At 41.1% G+C, this 20,919-nt stretch overlaps 1 protein-coding gene, 2 non-coding genes and 2 pseudogenes across 6 annotated transcripts in view; 3 read left to right on the forward strand and 2 right to left on the reverse strand.

Moving 5' to 3' along the window:
* Kat6b (lysine acetyltransferase 6B) overlaps nucleotides 1–15,148 on the reverse strand; it is a 185,614-nt gene extending 170,466 nt beyond the window's left edge. Inside the window, exons 1-2 of one of the 4 annotated variants that reach the window (XM_071611144.1) lie at nucleotides 15,052–15,148; nucleotides 2,468–2,537 (exon numbers count right to left, since the gene is read on the reverse strand). The gene's annotated coding sequence lies outside the window, so the exon portion shown is untranslated. Of the gene's footprint in view, nucleotides 1–2,467; nucleotides 2,538–13,932; nucleotides 14,360–15,051 lie in introns of those variants that run through there. The other 3 variants (XM_027931246.3, XM_071611145.1, XM_071611146.1) reach the window with 3 other exon arrangements.
* LOC114089547 (U6 spliceosomal RNA) lies at nucleotides 2,995–3,101 on the reverse strand. The gene has a single exon (XR_003582196.1). It is a non-coding gene; the product is annotated as a U6 spliceosomal RNA (small nuclear RNA).
* LOC114089564 (small Cajal body-specific RNA 21) lies at nucleotides 4,981–5,103 on the forward strand. Its single transcript, XR_003582207.1, has one exon. It is a non-coding gene; the product is annotated as a small Cajal body-specific RNA 21 (non-coding RNA).
* Nucleotides 6,938–7,031, forward strand: LOC114089544 (U6 spliceosomal RNA; annotated as a pseudogene).
* Nucleotides 15,149–18,049: 2,901 nt separating the features above from the next.
* On the forward strand, nucleotides 18,050–18,149 carry LOC114089535 (U6 spliceosomal RNA; annotated as a pseudogene).
* Nucleotides 18,150–20,919: the final 2,770 nt, after the last annotated feature.

Below are 20,919 nucleotides of genomic sequence, written 5' to 3' on the forward strand. Positions count from 1 at the left end.
TCATTAAGCAGTTCAATACAAGACAGGTACCTACAAAGCTGATTCCAACTAGACAGTGATATTACTCTCTGAGAGATTCCTGGTATATACTATGCGCCTCAGATCTCCAATCTAGTATTGAATACACCTGCAAAGAGCACCAAAAGTAAAGAGCCTGGCACAGGAACTGAGCCAGATCTGGGCTTGAATCTTGATCTCCAATGCTAACACCCACATCTTAACTTTTTATAGTTTAACGTTTACAGTGTGCTGACATGTAACTTGTTATTTAATCCTTAGGACATTCTAAAGGAAAAAAGGCTCAGAAGAAGATAGAACTCACCCATGGTAACTCAAATGCCATTATTTCAGAATCACATCCAGCACTCACTTGAATCACCTGACTATCAGCTCTAGCTAGTTCTGTCTCTGCAGAAATACAAATGTGGCTCTGAATCCCAGTTCTACCAATGGATAATGGGGACACTGTGACTTAAGCTTCACTTAAATCTTCACTAGAAGAGTTGCCCCCCCCTTACCCATATAAGATATATTCCAAAATCCTCAGAGTGGATACCTGAAACCACAAACATACCAAACACTCTCACTCTCCTTCTCTCTCTGTTTTTTCCTATACATACTTAACCATGATAAAGTTTAACTTGTAAATTAATATAGTAATAAATTAACAGTAACTAATAATAAAATAAACAGTTACATCTGGGCCCAGTGGTGCACACCTATAATCCCAGTGACTCAGGAGACTAAGGTAGGAGGATCAGAAGTTCAAGGTCAGACTTAACAACTTGATAAGACCCTGCCCCAAATTAAAAACTAGAAAGGGTTGGGGATGCAGCTCAGTGATAGAGTGCCCCTGGGCTCAATCCCCAATACCACCACCAAAAAAAACCAAATTCCTGAAGGGTCGCTGAAAGACACTTGGGGCCATTGAACTATACTGTTTCAAACACCTTAAAGAGTCAGTTTAAATAAGACTGTCTTCCTTGTGGATCAGTAAACTGTAGGTTCTCTTTCCACTAAGATTCCAAAACTTGGGACTGGCATCCAATACGACCTGCAGGTATCCAGTAAAAGATCCCTCTCCAATATCCTCAATAAAAGGGCCATCAAGCCTTTACCTAAAATATTTTCACTGATTGGAAATTTGTCTCTTTCTGAGATAGCTCACTCTACTGTTGGAAAGCTCTTAGCTATAATGTATCTCTTGTTCACATGATCAAAAATCACCTCCACATGATTTCTACACACTAGACCTAGTTCCCCAAATAATCCCAAGATATTTTTACTATTTCTTTCATATGATAGACCTTCTAATATTTGAAAACAAGAAACTTTTAAAAACTACTAACACGGCTGGGATTGTGGCTCAGTGGTAGAGCACTCGCCGTGCACATGCAAGGCCCTGGGTTCAGTCCTCAGGACCACATAAAAATAAATAAATAAATAATAAGGGTGCTGTGTCCAACTACAACTTAAAAATAAATAAATAAATAAAGCCACTAACAGCCAAACCCTACTGTGCCTCCAGCCCCACCTCAATAAAACAATCACATCCCAGTTTCTTGACCCCTCCACATGTCATACTGTCTCTAAGTTCACTACTTTGGCTAATGTTCACCTTAAAATATGACAGTCTAGACCTTATTCAATTATAAATGCAACCCAAAATTACAGGAATTTTCCTTAACAGCCCCTCCACACTGGCCATGCAGAGCATGCAGACCAACTAAACTGCCCAGATATTTTTTTCAAAAATGCTGTCAAACTGAATCTCTGCATTCTTCCTTGCATAAACTTAAATGCTGAGATTTAAAGTTTATTACAGTTCAATTTCATCTTGTTAGTTTGAGTCTATCTTCCAATCTGCAAAAGATTGTTTTGAATCTTGATTCTGTCATCTGTGTCATCTGCAAATCTAATAAGCACTCCCTTTTGTGTAATTATATAAATCATTGCAAAAATGTTAGACTTGGCACTCAGTGTGTTTAGAAATGAAATCACTGGCTTTTGCAATGCAACCACTTTCAGGATAGAACACAGGAATCATTCTGTGTCAGTAAGTTTAGAACAGGAAACTGATCTTTCCAAAGTAAAATGGTTTGGGGCAAAATTTCATTAGACATTTCACTATGTTCAAGTAATTATTTCATCTTTCATCATTTATTCAGGATGAATCATAACTAATTTAATTTGATTGCACAAAATACAACTGCAGGAAGCAGGAGAAGAGGTCACAAGAAAGTGTACAATATTGCAAAGTTGCTTTGGGGCATTTTGGTTACACAGGCAAATGAACACACATTTAAAAAAAATATTTTGTAACTAATAAATACCAAAAAATATCTTCATGACAAGCTTTTACCACAATCTATATTCAAAACCAAAGTCATTCATATCCATTACCAATGCATTCCAGTAAGGCTGGCATTTTATATCTTATAAATGTAATAAAATAAGAAAAAAATACCAGAATCAGAACTCCAAACGTTTTAACAGTCCATGACAAAAATGAAGATTGTCCAGGTCTTCAGGCAAATCTGTCAAAAGAAAAAAAGTAATGTTCATTTGGGCATAAGGACAGACCTTAAATTTAGGAACTATCTAAAGATCTTATAATTGTTAGGAACCACTAAAATAAAACTCCACAAACAATTCCACAACTAAACAAATAGCTGCAATTTTGGCAATATCATTAACTCTTTCAGACCACCAAAGGGTATTTATAAACATGGAATTCAGGACAGGAATTAAAGCCCAAAAATAGTGCCTAAAAAAAACAAAATTTGAGGGGCTGGGGTTGTGGCTCAGTGGTAGTGTGCTTGCCTTGCATGTGGGGCACTGGGTTCGATCCTCAGCATCAAATAAATAAATAAATAAATAATATTGTGACAATCTACAACTAAAAAAAAAAGAAGTAGTAGTAAATTTGACTCTTTTCTAAACCAAACCTGTTCTCCTAATTTTATTATTTCATTTTTTCACAAATCATCAGCCTAAAAATATAAATGTATCACAAGCTTTCATGACATCCTTGCTCAGAGGCCATGCTAATGTTCACTGTATCATTCCAATTTCAATATCTGTGCTGCCAAAGCAAGCACATGTTCTCCAAGTTTTAAAAATCAGGTTCATGATAAGATTCCTAAGAGAGAATCCCATTAGTAAAAAACTCCACTATTACTGAAATAATCAGGTAACTATCACAGGGGAGGGAGGCAAAAGTTGTTTTAAGGTCAGAATTAACTTTCCTAGGCAGGATTCACTGTTTGTCCTAAATGCCACCTGGCCTACCAAGATATCACCACCAGCTTCACTAAAAGAAGGATGTTCCAGTTTCCACAATAATAAACACATATAGACACAAGTCACATTTTAAGATTTTTACTTCAAAAATAAAGTAAATAAATAAATCTTTTAAAAAACTGTGAATAACTATATTTTGTTCTCATATAAAACAACCAAGCAACCTTAGATTCTTCTCCCCTCCTCCAGCCACAAGCACATACCCCACTCCTCAATTTAATCTCAAAATTAGCTCTCATCTGACACCAACCAACAGAGTTAATTACGCAGAAGCAGATGTAACTCAGCAGCTCTTTGCTACAAGCAGAATCACAGTGTTTAAAAAAAAAAAAAAAAAGAAAGAAAATATACAGCTAGGAGAGGAATAAAATCAGAAGTCTCTTATCTGTAGCCAATTCTCAACTAAACACATGTATATTATCCACTTTGTATATTATCCACTGCAAATTTTTTAATCTTGGGCTGATTTGTTTCCGACATCCCACTGGTCCCACTGTAAATTGGCATAAGCTAAGAGAATAGATTGAAAACCAATTTCATTTTAGCCTAAGCAGTATCTAACTAGAAAGACAATCTACAGGAAAAAAAAAAATACATAATTCATTCAAAAGCCAAATAGAAATGATTTTTTTTTCCTGACTCAGAATTATCCACACCACTTCTCTTTCTCAGAGCATTGGGACTTGTTTCATATGTAGATAGGATATTCAATCACAAGCTAAAATCCTAAAATCATTATTCTCTTTTCATTTTTTTTCTATAAAACTTGAAAATTGGAATGAAAGGATATCAAAAAGGTAGCAAATCATTCCAAATTAATTCAGGGGATTTATGATACATCAAATTAAGTTATTCTATTTTCCAAGGTTGTGAAGAATTTTATTTTTAGCTACAAGTATCAGAAAATTATATGGTTGTATCATATAATCTTCTAACACTATTTACATCATTCATTACGAACTATTCTAAACAGATCTAGAGAAATGCTTAGTCCAACATTGAGCTTTTAACTTCACTGGTATTATACAAATATCAACACTATTCAGAAATATTCATATCAGCATAAGAAGAGTCAAAATATCCTGAATAATGGGAATTATGTGAGGCCTCCTCTAAGTTTTTACTAAAGCTGTGTGTTATTTCAAAATCAAATGGCATAACATTCTTACATTCCAGTCATGAGATTAAAGATACACCAAAAACAGTGATAGAAAAAAAGTACAGATTAATAACAGAATTTACTCTTGCCATCCTGAATTTTACTTGCTAACAATTATTTTTAGCTCTCTTGCTTTTTATAAGTTCCTGGATTTTTTCAAAGCCCATTGTGTAACTGAGTGAGCATCCATAACTGTAAAGGGAGGGGACCTTGACTTCTTTTTCCTCTGACACCACCCTAAAACAGAATCCTCAGTTAATAAATTCCTAATGTCTTGACAACATGAAACTCATCTGTATGGTGATATTTGTTAACTTTCAAGCCTTGGATGCATCTATTTCCCTTAAAATTAACGTTTGAGACCCAAAGCACATGCACTGAGAGGTGAGTTATAAACACTTATCAAAGATAAATAATATTTAGCAAAATAATGTCCCCTGCATGAAATCCTGTAGTAGGTATTATGGAAGATATAAAGCAAAGCACTGTTTGGTGTTTCTTCAAAAACCTGAACATATCGGCCTAGCCTGCCTACTCCACCTCCCCTCAGTTGAGCCTAGAGTAGAGGGGCCAGGCACCCTCCTTCATGGAAGAGATATTTGAGGAAGGAACCTCACCTGGGCTGTCCTCGCCTCACATTTACTTGGCCATGATAACTTGGCAGGAGGAGCTGGTGGAAAGGATGAATAATTGACTGATAGGGAAAGAAAAAAAAAAAAAAAACCTGAACATGGAGGGCTGGGGCTGTACCTCAGTGGCAGAATGCTTGCCTAGCATGTGTGAGGCACTGGGTTCAATCCTTAGCACCACATAAAAAAATAAATAAATAAAATAAAAGCATACTGTCCATCTACAACTATTAAAAAAAAAAAAAACCTGAACGTGGAATTACTATATGACCTTAGATAACACACTTAAATAACACACTTCTAGGTATATACCCCAAAGCACTGAAAACAGATACTCGAATATTTAAGTTCAAGTACACACATGTTCATAATAGCACTATTCAAAATAGCCAAAAGGTAGGAACAGTCCAAAGGTCCATTAATAGATAAAGATACAAAAAAAAAAATGGAATATATCCATATACTGGAATAGTATTCAGTCACAAAAAGTAATGAAATATTAATACATGTTACTATAATGTTGATGAGCCTTGAAATCATTATGTTGTAAAAGAAGTCAAACCCAAAAGGCCACATATTATATAATTCCGTTTCTATGAAACATCCAGAATACATAATTCATAGACAAAACACAAATTTGGAGTAAAAGGAGGAAGTCATGGTGAGAATATGTTTAAAGTGTAACAGGCTTTATTTTGGATTGATGGGAATGTTTCAGAACCAAATAGCGGTAGTAGTTAAACAATACTGTGAATGTACTGTCACTGTTCATTTTAGAGTGGTTCATTTTATGTTATGTAAATTTCACCTCAATAAATTTTGTTGTTTAAAAAAAAACAGCATTAAACTATAAAACAATTCCAATTACTTTCTAATACCTTCTTAGGTTAGCAGCAACCCTTGAAGGTAGCATCATTTTCCCCCAATTTACAAAAGAAAATGGAGCCACCAAAGTGTGAAAGACTTATGTTTTGGTTTTATGTTGATGTTCTTTTGAAATGTGATCTATGTTGCCAACTCTTTCCTTTGTCTCTCCAATGGTTTTCAAACTAAGCTCTTTTTGTTCCTTGTGAGGCAGTCACCTGCAGATAACTCCTTGTGGATTCAAGGCTAGGGCCACCATAACCCCCTACCCCCAACAAAGCAGCTCCATTTTAACAATTTTGTATATTAGACTTCCTTATTCTATAATCACGATTCCTCTAATTACAGAATGAAGAAGTCTAGCACAACTAGGACTATTCCTTGCTGAAACCATATGGAATATGGATGGGTATAGGAACATCCCTTGGATGGCTGGGCATGGTAATATGTACCTGTAAACTCAGCGATTTGGGAGGCTGAAGGAGGATTGCTAGGCAACTTAGCAAGACTGTCTCAAATTTTTTAAAAAGGGCCAAGAATGTAGCTCAGTGGTAGAATGCCCTGAGTTCAAGTCCCTGTCCAATACACACAAATTCACACCAAGAACACCCCTTCGATAGATAGGACTTAAACTGAACCGTGAAAAATAATGCAGAACTTGGATAACTGTTCAATTTCTCCACTCAAAATCATATCCTTCATGGTCCAGTGTAATACGCACCTTTTCAGAAGACTTACAGGAAACATTTAGTTTCCTCACTATTTTCTTCTCTTACTATTTACTTTTTTTAACATCAACGTTCCATTTTGTATTATGCCTGCTTGGGTACTGACCTCCTCTCCCTTACTAGACTAAAAATAGTTAATAACAGGATTCATGATTGATTCATCATTGTATGCCCCCAAATTTACCAGAACTCAATACTAAGAGGGGGGTTCAATGTCTACTTGTCAAATGAATTCATCAATAATGAATGAAGGGGTGCTCACTTCAGCAGCACATATACTAAAAGTGGAACGATACAGAGAAGATTAGCATGGCCCCTGTACAAGGATGACACATTCCATATTTTTTTAAAACTCTCAAAAAAAATTAATGAAAAGAACCAAGGAGAAAGGCACAGAAGCTACAAATAAACTGTCATACAAAAGGGACACCAAGTCCATGTGCCTATTGCCTAGACAGGTACATGTTGAAATAAAAGTGGTTATGACTAAGGACAGGCTATGGTATGTGAATGTGACAAGTGAAGAAGTAGGAAACCACTACAGGAGCAAGGGACACAATAATACATATTGACGTGCATGTACACAAATCTGTTGACTGAATCACTCTGGCAATAGTATTCATCCACTGTAGGTTGGGAGGAAGGTGATTGAAAGAAGAAATAAAAGCAAATAGTATTTCATTTCTCCAAACATCAATCTTGTTCAACTTATATTTATGAGTCTAATTCAGCAGCAAGCCCAAAGTAGCCACTTAATAAATGTTCATTGGATCGAATATTTAATTCCCCATCTTTTTAGTGTAATACTAAGTTCTTTCCCACTACTCATTAACTTAGGGAGTTTTCAATTCATAAGCTAATAATGTTTTCCAAGGATTTCTAAGAGGCTAAATCACCATGAAAATTATCATTTCAACTAATACACATTATATTAATTGGAAGTTTAATTTTTCATGTCATGCTCTCCTAGTTGACAATATCCTTGTTAAGTCATTAAACTATAATTGTGTAAATCTGCTTCAACAAACAATAACTGAACCATCAATAAACTATTATGGCTTCCATAATCCCTAACAAAGATTAGTTTCAACATCATCATCATAAATTAGTAGAGACATGTCCCAAATCTCCTGGTGAAACCCATGAATTAGGTTTGCATAGTCATTCCTACATTTAAGTGCTCAATAGTTTCGGTCTCTAAAATTTAATCACACTGTTAGGAACCTCACAGGAAATGTGATCCCTTGTAAAACAGAGGATTTCAGAAACAAGATGAAAAGTCATTTAAAGTCATCAGGCCTTTGCAGCCTGGGTACACTGATTAGTAATAATGATAACTAAGCACTTCCACCTAAGAAATAATCAACTAAATTTAGAGTATCTCTTTCATGGCATTTAAAATTTTTGCTCAGTCCTAGACTTCTCCCCAGTTATAAATTTGTCATTTTTTAATGACAAAGACTGAGAACAGTGTAATAAGAAGAAATTTGATGTTTGTTTTTTTTTCAAGATTATTTTGAAAAGACAGATCATTTCAGGATGCTGTGTTTGATGTCTTCAGATCAGATATCCAGAATAAGGTTCCCTTTTTTTTTAAGACTCAAAAAAATTATATATATATATTTTTTTTTTTTGGATACTAGGAATTGAACCCAGGGATGCTTTCCTACTTACTGAGCTACATCCCCAGCCCTTCTTACTTTTTGAGACTTGGTCTCATTAAGTTCCCCCAGGCTGCCCTCTAACTTGTAATCTTCCTGCCTCAGGCTCTCAAGTCACTGGGGTTATAGCATGTGCCACCAAGCCGAGCTAAATCTACTTTTAAAAATGAACAGGTGCATACATTTTCAAGAGTTTACAAACCTTCTATCACCCATTCAAACCACTTAAAATGTACTGGCTACTTTAACATACATAGAGGAGTATTTTATCCAGTTTCACAACAGATTATCTTTGTGTGCTTCAATTAGAACAAGTTAACAGCAAAAATTAAAATAAGGAAGTTGGGCTGGGAACAGTAGCACAAACCTATAATCCCAGTAACTCAGGTGGCTAAGAGGATTGCAAGTTCAAGGTCAGCTTCAGCAACTTAGTGAGACCCTGTCTCAAAAAATAAAAAGGGGAGCTAGGGTTGTGACTCAGTGGTAAAGGGCTCGCCTAGCATGCATGAGGCACTGGGTTCAATCCTCAGCACCACATAAAAATAAAATAAAGATATCATGTACACCTAAAACTAAAAAAATAAATAAAATTTTTTTTAAAGGGCTAGGGATGCAGCTCCATGGTAATGTGCCCCTGGGTTCAATCCTCAGCATAAAAAATAAACAAATAAGGCAGTGTAGTGTTGGTGGTGTAGCTCAGCAATACAGCATTTGCCTAGCACACGTGAGGCCCTGAGTACAATATGATGGAATGTATTTAGAGTTCATGGACCAAGTCCCCATTTTGCCAGCTAACTAAGTTGTAGGACACTGGACATGTTACTAAATCAATTCAAGTCTGTTTTCTCATCTATAAAAATGAAAATACCACTTCCATCCCCAGCCCCATACCAAAAAAAAACAAAACCTGAAACTATATCCCTGTTTTATAAACTATTAAGACAAATCATGGAGATAACAAATATGAAAGAAGCATGGATAGTGGCAGACACATAGCAGGAACACAATAAAATCCTAGCTCATAAAAGGAAAAAGGGCAATACAGTCAGCTGGAGACCTGTAAAATTTAATCTGGCTGAACCTTCTTTCTCTATGACCATTTTCTCCTAAGAGACAGGGGAAGTCAGCACCTGGCTCTCAGTTGCAGTTGCAGACAAGTAAAAACTCAAGACAGAGAATAGAAGGCAGAACAGAAGAAAAGCAAAAAAAAAAAAAACAGATTTCAACAGCGAGGTTGGGGGTCAAGAAGAGTTTATTTTACTCAGAAAGTTATATCTTTTAACGTCAATATAGCTTTTGGGATATAACACTGTACAGGAGAGTATCTTCTTGACTTCAGGGTAAGAAGACTCTTTAAATTAAGTCACAAAAAGCATTAACCATAAAGAAAAGACCAATAAATTTGACTCCATTAAAATTAAGAACTTCTGCTTATTAAAAGACACCATAAAGAGAGAAAAGGCAAGCCACAGAATGGAAGAGGGTATCTGCAAAATACACATATGAAAAAAGGACTTGAATTCACAGTAAATAAAGAACTTCTAAAAAGCAATAAAAGACATATGGACCAATTAAAAGGTGGGGGCCAGGGCTTGAATAAGAACTTTACAAATGAGGAAATCTAAATGGCTAATAATTATACAAAAAGATGTTCAACCTGATTACTAATAAGGTAAATGAAAAATTTACCAGACTGGATAAAACTTAAAAGCTAACAAGACTGAAAGTTGGAAAGGATAATGGGAACTCATATTGCTGAATTCAGTGTAAGCTGGTACAACACTTTGAAAAACAGTTTGGGAGCTAGTAAAGACGAAGACAAGCATACCCTAATGACTAGGGTGACCATACAGCTCAGCCAAACCCAAATACTTTCGAGAACTAAACCTGTTGTAATTAAACTGGGACAATAGGCATAAACTAGGATAAGTGGTCACCCTGTGTATAAACCAACAATTTCACCTCTAGGTATACACCCTAGAAAAACTTGTATACTAGATAACATGTATGGGAATAATTACAACAGGTTTGTGCACTATTGCCCTGATTCAGAAACAACTAAAATATCCAGCAACAATAAAATGAATGATATAAAAATTATGGTGTGTTCTCTTTCTCAAGTCTACTATAAGACAGTTACCAGAAGATTATTGGAGTTCAATAAAAATTTGTTTAAAGATCCTTTAGAGGGGGCTGGGATTATGGCTCAGCGGTAGAGCGCTCGCCTACCACGTGGGAGGCCCTGAGTTCCATCCTCAGCACCACATAAATAAATAAATAGATAGATAGATAAAGCTATTTTTTTTAAAAGATCCTTTAGAAATGCAAATTAAGGCATTACAGAGAACTATCCCTTCATCCCACTTCTTCCATCCATGTCATTTACCATTCTGCAAGGAATAACAAATCACATCTCTACTTTGATAAAACAATTTCCTTTTTTCTGAATATAAATACAAGTCTGCCTATGCACATGGAAAACCAAAGGTTTATTGTAAAGAACAATCTAAGAAACTGAGCACCAGATCACTTAAGTTTTTGGGGGGGTTTTTTGGACTGGGGATTGACCCAGGGGCATTGAGCATGTAGGGAGGCACTTTACCACTGAGCTACATCTCAACACCTTTTTTGAGGCAGGGGTCTTATTAAGTTGCCCAGGCCAACCTCAAACTTGGAATTCTCCTGTTTCGACTCCCAAACAGCAAGGAGTATACCACCTTGCCCAGCTACTTAAAAGTCTTTTTCTAATTGGTATGTGAAAGTCCAAGGAAGTTTCTGGAACACATTAAAATTATTTATCATACTTCCTCTACCTCGAATTACTCACTCTGTTTACTTTTTATTGATAGTATGCCTTACATCTGACAGTCTCCACCTTATTATCTTCAAAAATGAAATAAACATATGGTATAACAGCAATAATATAAAATGCACTCTATTCAGAAGCCCTAGGTACAGCCAAAAGGCAAAACTTCTGCTTGTCATCACCATCAGCCAGTTATCCACTAAACTCTTCCTTTAACATTAAAACTTTTTTCTGGGCAATGACACATGCCTGTAACCCCAGCTACTCAGGAGACTGAGGAAGAAGGATGGACAGTTCCAAGCTAGTTGGGACACCTTAAGGAGATCCAGTCTCAAAATAAAAAATAAAAAGGTCTGGGAATGTAGCTGAGTGGGTAACTCATATTGCTGAATACAGTGTAAGCTGGTACAACACTTTGAAAAACAGTTCAGGAGCTAGTAAAGACGAAGACAAGCATACCCTAATCACTACAAAAAAACATAATAATGAATCTTACCCTTTCTAAAATATGCAATATTATCAATTCTTCTTAAAAACATTAGTGCTTAAACTAATTGTGATACAAGTGTAAAAATTTAATGAATAATGGGCTGGGGATGTGGCTTGGCGGTAGATCGCTCACCTCGAATGTGTGAGACCCTAGGTTAGATCCTCAGCACCACATAAAAAATAAATAAACAAAATAAAGATATTATGCCCATGTATAACTAAAAAAAACTTTTAAAAAATTATGAATAAGAACAAAATGTTAGGCTGGGGTTGTGGCTCAGCACTCGCCTAGCATGTTCGAGGCCCTAGGTTCGATCATCGCACCACATAAAAATAAATAAATAAAACAAAGATATTGTGTCCACTACAACTAAAAAATATATTTTTAAAATGTTTTATTTCAGGAATATGCCAAAAAAAAAGTAGGGTTTTTTTTTTAATCTTCAAAAATGAAATAAACATATGGTATAACAAGTAAGACAAAGGGAATGTACTTTAAAAAAAAAAAAAACTTTATTGAAACACCACAGAACACAATCCCAATACAACAATTCTCACTTGCTACTTCCACCTCCAGGCCACATATGAAGGGACTTTATGCACTCTTTACCTTGAATTTCCTGGCACTTCCACCCCAAATATACTTGGTTCAGGATTCTCTTCTTTTTTTCCCCACATTTGTAATTCTTTAACCACCACCCCTTCAGAACTTCTAATATTCTATCACATTCCGACATCCTCTCCCAATTGGAAGATTTAAACTTCATGGTGAACAGAAGACCATTTATAATGTGGTCACTCCACAACAAGTACCCCGTCATCTCCCATCATTCTCTGAACTCGGCCCATAAGACAGTACTAGCAAATTTGCTGAGCGTGGTGGTGCACTTAATCCTAGTGGCTCTCGTCTGTAATCCCAAAGCCTTGGGAGGCTGAGGCAGGAGGATTAAGAGTTCAAAACCAGCCTCAGCAATTTAGTGAGGCCCTAAGCAACTCAGTCCTTGTCTCCAAAGAAAATATAAGAAAGGGCTGGGAATGTGGCTCAGTGGTTAAGCACCCCTGGGTTCAATCCCCAGTAGAAAGAAAAAAAAGGAAAAGGAAGGAAGGAACAAGCAAATCCACTTCCTGAGACACTGTGCACTCCTCCAAGACTGCCTTTTTTTTTTAAAAAAAAAAAAAAAGCTTTTTTGGTAACCTTTACTTATTTATTTTTATGTGATGCCAAGAATCGAACCCTGTGCCTCACACATGCTAGGCAAGCGCTCTACCACTGAGCCTCAAACCCAGCCCCTCAAGGCTCCAGTTAACAACTTTTTCTCACAAACTAACACCTTTCTGGTCCCATCCTCATTCCGGGCACAGTTCACCAAATTGCTTTCACTTATACTTATTGCCCAGTCCCATCCACCTTCTTCATACCTGTAGCCTTTTCCCACCCGCTGTATCCCATGTCCACGATATTTTCTACTACGGGAGTATTTTACAAGTTATGACAGCCCCCTTCTTCTTCCTTCACATTTAAGTGTGCTGAGAATCTTATCATCTTTCAGAAACTCTCCCAAACATAACTATCCCACTCCTCCACGTTTTTTAAAGCTTTATATACTCCTGAGTTAGCAAACCTTCTTCCTATTTCAACACGTGGGTTCAAATACCTCTCTTCCTTCACAGCAAGTGTACCTTCCAACACAGGGTCAATACTACCCCCAATCCAATACTTACTCTGCAAAGCATTCTCAACTCTACACATCCACCACACCCAAAACCATCCTAACTCTGCCCGGAGATGACTGCATTCCAGCTCTTCTGCATCATTTCACCTGCCCTCACCATAGCCCTCCGTCTCCCTTCCATATCTCCAAAATTACAACCCTCCCTACTCTCCATTCTGTACCTCCTTTTACACCTTAATCTTCCCTTTCCATATGACCCTCACCAATCCTCCCCACCCCCTCGACTACCCCACCACCGCTTCTACCGGAGCATTCCCACTCAGAAATCCCTCCCAGCCTCCGCCTTCCCACTCCTCGAGCCCCGCCCCCACCCGACTTTGCCCCGCCCCTTTTAGGCCCCGCCCACTGCCCTGGAGGCCCGGCAGAGGGCGGGGCCTGTCCTTCCTCCCCTTTCCCCCGCCCCCTACCGTCACGCTCAGGGGCAGCCTGACCCCGAGCGGCCCCGCGGTGACCCTCGCGCAGAGGCCTGTGGGAGGGGCGTCGCAAGCCCCTGGCCCCCCTGTCTGTCCCCCTCCCGCCCAGTCTCCTCCCCCTGGGAACGCGCGGGGTGGGTGACAGACCTGGCCGCGCGCCACCGCCACCGCGCCTGCCGCGGGCGCTGTCGCTGCCTGTGAAAGAAACCGCGGCTGCCGCCTGGAGGAGGTGCGGTCGCCTCCGCCACCGCTGCCGCCGCCGCCAGGGGTAGGAGCTAAGCCGCCGCCATTTTGTGTCCCCCTGTTGTTGTCGTTGACATGAATCCGACATGACACTGATTACAGCCCAATGGAGTCTCATTAAACCCGAGCCGCGGCCCCGCCCCGGCGCTGCTCCATTGGACGAGACCACAGACACGTACGGCCACCCGTTGGCCTGTGGGTCTGTCCGTCACCCACTCACTAACCACTCTGCAGCCCATTGGGGCAAGTTCCTGCCGGTCATCTCGCTTCCACATAGACACACCTCTCGACCCATCATCCCCCCTCCGGCACCACCCCGGGGGAGGGTCCACTGCCAGTACCAATCAACAGACCGCTGGGCCCGCCTCTTCCGGGCACCTATTGGTGCAGCTCTTTTTCTCTCTCCCAGACACCGCGCCACCTCTACTTCCACCTACCCGCCCCCTCTACCGCTAGAAATGGATTGGGTCTACTCGCGGCAGAGGCGCTAGGCCTCATTGGCTGCGGACGACGCCAATCAGGAGCCTTTTCCCTCTCCCCTCCCCCACTCAACCCCAAAGCCCCTAGCCCGCAGCTAAAGTTTGTGTGAGAGCTGATCGCTGGCGGCGGCCGCAGGATTTAGGGGTGGGCGCGGGCGGGCGCGCGCGGGCGGGCACGCGAAGTTAAAATTCGAGGTTCTCAGTCGCCAGCTCCCGCGGTGGATCGCGCGGACGGGCGCGCCGCCTGGAGCGTTCCATCCCGCCCCCTCCTCCACCCTCACTCCCGTCCCGTCCCGGGCGACTACTCGCCCGCCCCCTGGCTCGCATCCTCCCCCCACACACACCCCTACCCTGCAAGCCCCAGGCCGGGTGCAGACAGTACGATGTCGCTGCAGCCTCCTCGCCATACCATGCCGAGGGGGAACAAGCCCCTACCCGCCGGGCGTGCACACCCTCCCCCCCCCCCCCCGCTCCACACTCGCCCGTGTCTGCAAGCACGTGCACCGTTCGCCGCTGCCTCCGGCCACCCAGGTCCCCGGCTAACCTCGCCTGCAGCCCGGCCAATCGCTCACTGCCCTTTGTTGCTGCAGCCCGGGTCTCCCCGCTGCCTTCCTCAGCCTCCGCCTCGTCCTTTGCCAGCCGCCCGGGTCCGCAGCGCCGCGCTCCCCCCGCCCGGGACCCACCGCCGCCGCCTCCTTCTCCTCCTCCGCCTCCTCCTCCTCGGCTCCGGGCTGCAGCGCACAGAGCCCGAGGCAGCGCCGCCCAGCCCCGCTCCCCCCGCGCCGCCCGCTAGCCCGCCCGGCCCGGCCGGGGGCGCAGCCCGGACCCCGCCCGCCCCAGTCTCCGCCCCAGGGGTACCTGCCTCCGCCCCGGGGGTCTCCGCTCGCCGCCCTCGGGAGAGGGCGGGGATGCCGGTGTCCACGGGAGGTTGGGGACGCCAGGGCCGTTTGGGGCGGGTAATGTGCCCTCCAGGGCTGGGACTGAGGTGCGGTCCTCACCAAAGCGCCCCCCTCCCGCCCTGGTGGGCCCCAAACTTCGTCCTTCGCCCAGGCCTTGTGCCCTCTAGCAATCGCGGCAGTTTTGGGGTGGGGGACGCCTTGGGAGCTGTGTCTACCCTGATCGGGAGGAAGAGGGAGCAGTGACATTCAGCGACTGCGGACAGGGCACGGCGGCGGCATCCTTGGGTGGGAGTGGGGATGTCAGACGCGGGCTGGAGGGGGAAGCTGCCCCTCAAGATGCCCTCACCCGGCCTGCGAGGAGCCAGCGAGCTCTCAGCCACGTTCAGGATGCTTCTCGGGCTGTGCAGCCGACTGGCAGAAGGGCTGGAGTTGGGGGGAGATCGCTGGGGGGCCCTTCCCCCCCTCGCCTAGCCTGCACTTTAAGGAAGGCTGATGGCGAAGTTCGGTTTTCCAGGCTTCCCCTGGGCCCCCAGAGTTCCTGAGGCCCACATGAGGGAGGTTGAAGGATCCTCTGGCTGTCCAGAGGAGGCCACTCTGAAGCTGCCCACATGCCTCCCAGCGCCCTCCGGACTCTGAAGAGAGTGCCCCTGGCTCTTCCCGGATATGGGTGGGATGCTGGCAGGAGAGACTTCAGAATATAGGAAAGGTAGACTTGAGAAATGGCTCCTACCGAGTTTGAACGCGAAGTTTCCCTTCCTAGGCGCCATTTCATTGAGAGGGGGAGGAAAATCATGGCTCTGAAGAAGAACCAAGTTTCAGGCATGGTGGCCTGGGTAGAAAACCACCTGTTGCCTGAAGTCTGTCCCTGGAGTCAGGCGGTCTTGGTCCTTGGTGGGATGATGCAGGGAGAACTTGCGGCAAGAACTGGCCAGTCTCTGGACCCTGGTTGACTCCAGCCTCTTTATGCCACTGATACTTTGCAGCAGCAACATCTTAAACTCACCATTAAAAAACACTGTACAACTTGGTAGGTACTTTGTTAGAGCAACTTGTCTTAATTCTTATCTTAGACAAACAAAGCAAGCAATACAGCCCTGTCATCAAATACAGACCACAATATACACCTCACTTTTTAAGGATGGTTTGCTACTTTGGGGTGTGAGCTGTCCCTACTTTTTTGCTTCTTGGCAGCAAGGTGAGAAAGAAGCCAAGACAAAGGGCACAGAGTTGGATGAAAGGATAGAAAAGGGGAGAGGGGAGGCAGAAGAGTTGTAATACTACACTCAAAATTGTCACTGGTTCCATTATAAACCCCTTTTATAGGTGTTTTATTACTTGGTTGTTAGTTTTTAAAACACAACCCTCTTTAGATTAAATCTTGGTATTCACAGGCTCAGCCCAGGGAAACAAAACACAGGGAAAGCTTCACCATCCGCTTGACTACTTTTGAGTTACATTACAGATAAAACAAACAAACAGCAGGTTGGGTTTCCTAAATCTCTCCCTACCTCTTTCACTTAGAATCTTCATTCAGTAGCTTGCTCAGGTGAATTTTTACAAGCCATTAGTTTATAATTCAGTCTAGTTCATTTAGGTATTTCAAAGAGAAGGACATTTATAAGCTGTACCTTTTTATAATGCAGGTGCTGGGATTTTTATTCTCCAAGAAATTACTATGTAAACTTAAGAATCCTGGCAGACTCTTTAGCCTTAATGTTCTTTTTTTTTTTTTTTCTTTTTTCTTATGGTCTGCCCACATGTACTTTATTTTGTAAATTACATTTGAGTCTCTCAGACTGCATTTTATCTCAAGCAATAAAAATAAACCATGTCTTAATTAAAAACAAGTTTTAAAACCCCAAATCTGTACACTCAAACTAAAGTATGTAAAAGAAGCAACTCAGAACAATAAAAACCCCAAAGTCCACATTTAAGATGGCTGCATCCCAAGGTGGGGTCATTACCACTAATGAGTTATGCACAAAGATTTCCAATGCATCAAGAGTGAAGAGACACCTTAGAGAGAAATGGGTCATGGGACTGGTGTGCAGCTCAGTGGCAAGTGCTTGCACAGGGCCCTGGGTTAGATCCCCCAGTGCCACAGAAAAAGAGAAATGGGCCATGTTTGCCTAAACTTGTACTCTTGTAACTCCAGGAGCTGGCAAACATAGAGACAAAAATCTCTTTATCCAACAACTTGATTTTTTTTTTAAGGTTCTATTCTTAATAAACAAAAAGTTCTCTAACGGGTGTGGTAAAGAGGGGAAACCTTTCCCCTTGATATTCCCTTCTAGGGTTACTTGTCCTTTGAGAAATCTGGCTCTTCAGATAAGTGGGACTGGAAAGGATAACAGAGACCCAGCCAGTGATACTTAATGCTTACTCCTAAACCTCTCTCTTATCTGTGGTATCTCAGGTCCTCTGCTGAGTGAAATAGCTCAATTAAGAAGTTAACCTAGAAATAGCTTGAATTGAAAACCAAGCACAGTGCAAATTTTGCAAATGACTGGGCTATAGGATTACAAATCAAGAAGCTCATTTTAGCTGGAGTGTGCCTGTAATCCCAGCTATTGGGGAGGCTAAGGCAGGAGGATAGCAAGTTTGAGACCAGTTTCAGCAATTTGGACTCTCTCAAAAAGGAATGGGAGAGCTCCCATATACTAAAATGGGAACAATACAGAAAAGATTAGCATGGCCCCTGCGCAAGGATAACACGCAAATTCGTGAAGCATTCCATACTTTTTTGATTGAAACACACCAATATGGTGTGACTTTCCCTGTTTGTGCATAAAAAATTTTCATGAAATAAAAATGGCAAATATTTTGAAATTAAAGAAATCAAAGATTATTTATAGATATATTAATATATAATTCACTTTAGAAATAAAAAGCAGATATGTGACATTTATAATATCACTGTACATTTTAACCATTTCAAACAAATGTATGACTAAGAAAATTATTATCTTAAAAGTTTTTTTTTAAAAAAAAAGGGATGGGAATGTATCTCAGTGGAAGAGAACTTGCCTAGCATGTGCAAAGCCTTGGGTTCAAACTTAAGTACTACAAAAAAAAAAAAAAAAAAAAAAAAGAATAGAAGCTCATCTGTCCTGTCCTCCATCACTGTAAGATAGCTGTCACCAGCAACCACTAGCCAATACTAGTGATCCCTCATTATACTGCTCAGTGTGGCCTACAGATCACTGGAAATCAGAATGACCTTGGAATCTGAGCTCCCTTGGCCCAACCTCAGAGGTTCAGATTCAAGATGGCTCCCAAATCTACATTTTTAGCCCACAACTTGTCTTGAATCTTCAATCCTTGGATCCGAACCATTGACCTAAACTGAATCCTTCTTCCCCAGATAAAAAGGAAATATTTCTTGTCCAGAAGGGCCAGGACTGAAGATGATTCCATAGAGTGACCTATTTGTTCTTGAGTCCTGAATAAAGAGGAGAAAGTGCAGGGCAGGTGCAAGAGAGAGGATTTGATCTTTTAGGTTTGTTTACTTACTCAGGCAAGTCAATCAAACAGCCTGATAAGAAATACCACATTTACAGATGCCCTAACAAGTCCATATGAAGGAAATTGGCTAAGGAGGCAGTAGGCAGGGACCCTGAGCTTATTTGTCCAGGGCCCCGCCCATAGTAAATTCTATTTACATTCAATTAGTCATAAAAAAAAATTAGTAGGAGGTATACCCCTTTCCAACTGCCACATGGAATCTTCTCCCAACACTGATTAGAAACTGTCCCCACCATTTCACAAAGTCTGGTTTCTTTAGTCAAAGACACAGCAGGCAGAGGATGATCAGTCAAACCATTAAATTAGCTAGCAAATTCAAGCTCAAAGGCTGGGATTGTGGCTCAGTGGCAGAGAACTTGCCTAGTATGTGTGAGGCACTGGTTCGATTCTCAGCACCGCATATCAATAAATAAAATAAAGGTTCATTGACAACTAAAAAAATAATAATAATTTTTTAAAAATTCAAGCTCAAGTTCTCTGTATGAACAGCCCACACCCCATCCCTAGCCCCTTATTTTTTTATGTTGAGACGGGATCTCCCTAAATTGCCAAGGCTGGCCTCAAACTTATGATATTCCTGCCTCAACCAACCTCCCAATTCACTGTGATTACAGGTGTGCATCACTGCATCTAGAATCATTTTGTTTTTGAAATTCAAAAGTAAGAGGGTCTTTCACTAATCATTATAAAATAATCCTAATACAGACTCAGTTTTGCTGAGTGTAGTGGCACATGCTTGTAATCACAGTGGCTCAGGAGGCTAAGATAGGAGGAACAAAAGTTCAGAGTCAGCCTCAGCAACTTATCGAGGTACTAAGCAACTTAGTGAGGCGCTAAGCAACTTAGTGAGACGCAGTTCCAAAATAAAAAGTAAAAAAGGGCTGAGGATGTAGCTCAGTGGTTAAGTACCCCTGGGTTCAATCCCTGGTACCAAAAAAAAAAAAAAACCCTCAGTTTTTTACCCTCAGGCTGTACCAAAGAAAATTTCACCCTAATGTATGATTTTTTTAATATTTATTTTTCAGTTTTCGGTGGACACAACATCTTTATTTTATTTTTATGTGGTGCTGAAGATCGAATCCAGTGCCCCGTGCATGCCAGGCGAGCGCGTTACCGCCTAAGCCACATCCCCAGCCCTCACCCTAATGTATGATTTAGTTCTGTTCAGTTTTGAATGTTGTAAGTCAATAAAACTTCAAAAAGAATTCAATTCAAGGAAATTGACAGTCATCAATTTCTAATTTTTAAAATAAGAACATTTTTAATGGATAAAATACTTTTATTTCCTGTATGTATCTTTATGTGGTGCTGAGAATCAAACCCAGTGCCTCACACATGTGAGGCAAGTGCTCACCACTGAGCTACAATCCCAGCCAAGAACATTTTTTAAAAGGACTAATGGGGCTGGGGATGTGGCTTAAGCGGTAGCGCACTCGCCTGGCATGCGTGTGGCCCCGAGTTCGATCCTCAGCACCACATACAAAACAAAGATGTTGTAACGTCCGCCGATAACTAAAAAATAAATATTAAAAAAAAATAAATAAAAGGACTAATGGTCATCTACTATCTGCATGATTTCATGGAATAAAAGGCATTTTTCAAATATTTTTTCTTAGTTGTAGATGGACAACGATACGGGGATCAAACCCAGTGCCTCACACATGCTAGGCAAATGCTCTACCACTGAGCCACAACCCCGACCCTGAATAAAAGACATTTTAACCCACAAAATAGTAAGCTACATAAACTCTTCAAATTAAGGATAGCCCTGCCTGTGTAACAAGAGTAGATAATTTTATATCAACATCAACATGTTTATTTTCATTTTAACGTAGTCCTTGAAACTCTCTGGGTTGGCTACCTGACCAGAGTACATTTACAAATTATTGGACTAGGGCTGAGGTTGTAACTCAGTGGTAGCGCACTTCCATGGCATGTGTGAGGCACTGGGTTCGATTCTCAGCACCACATATAAATAGAATAAAGGT

This window comes from Marmota flaviventris, chromosome 4, assembly GCF_047511675.1.
Source record: "Marmota flaviventris isolate mMarFla1 chromosome 4, mMarFla1.hap1, whole genome shotgun sequence".
Taxonomy (NCBI): Eukaryota; Metazoa; Chordata; class Mammalia; order Rodentia; family Sciuridae; genus Marmota; species Marmota flaviventris.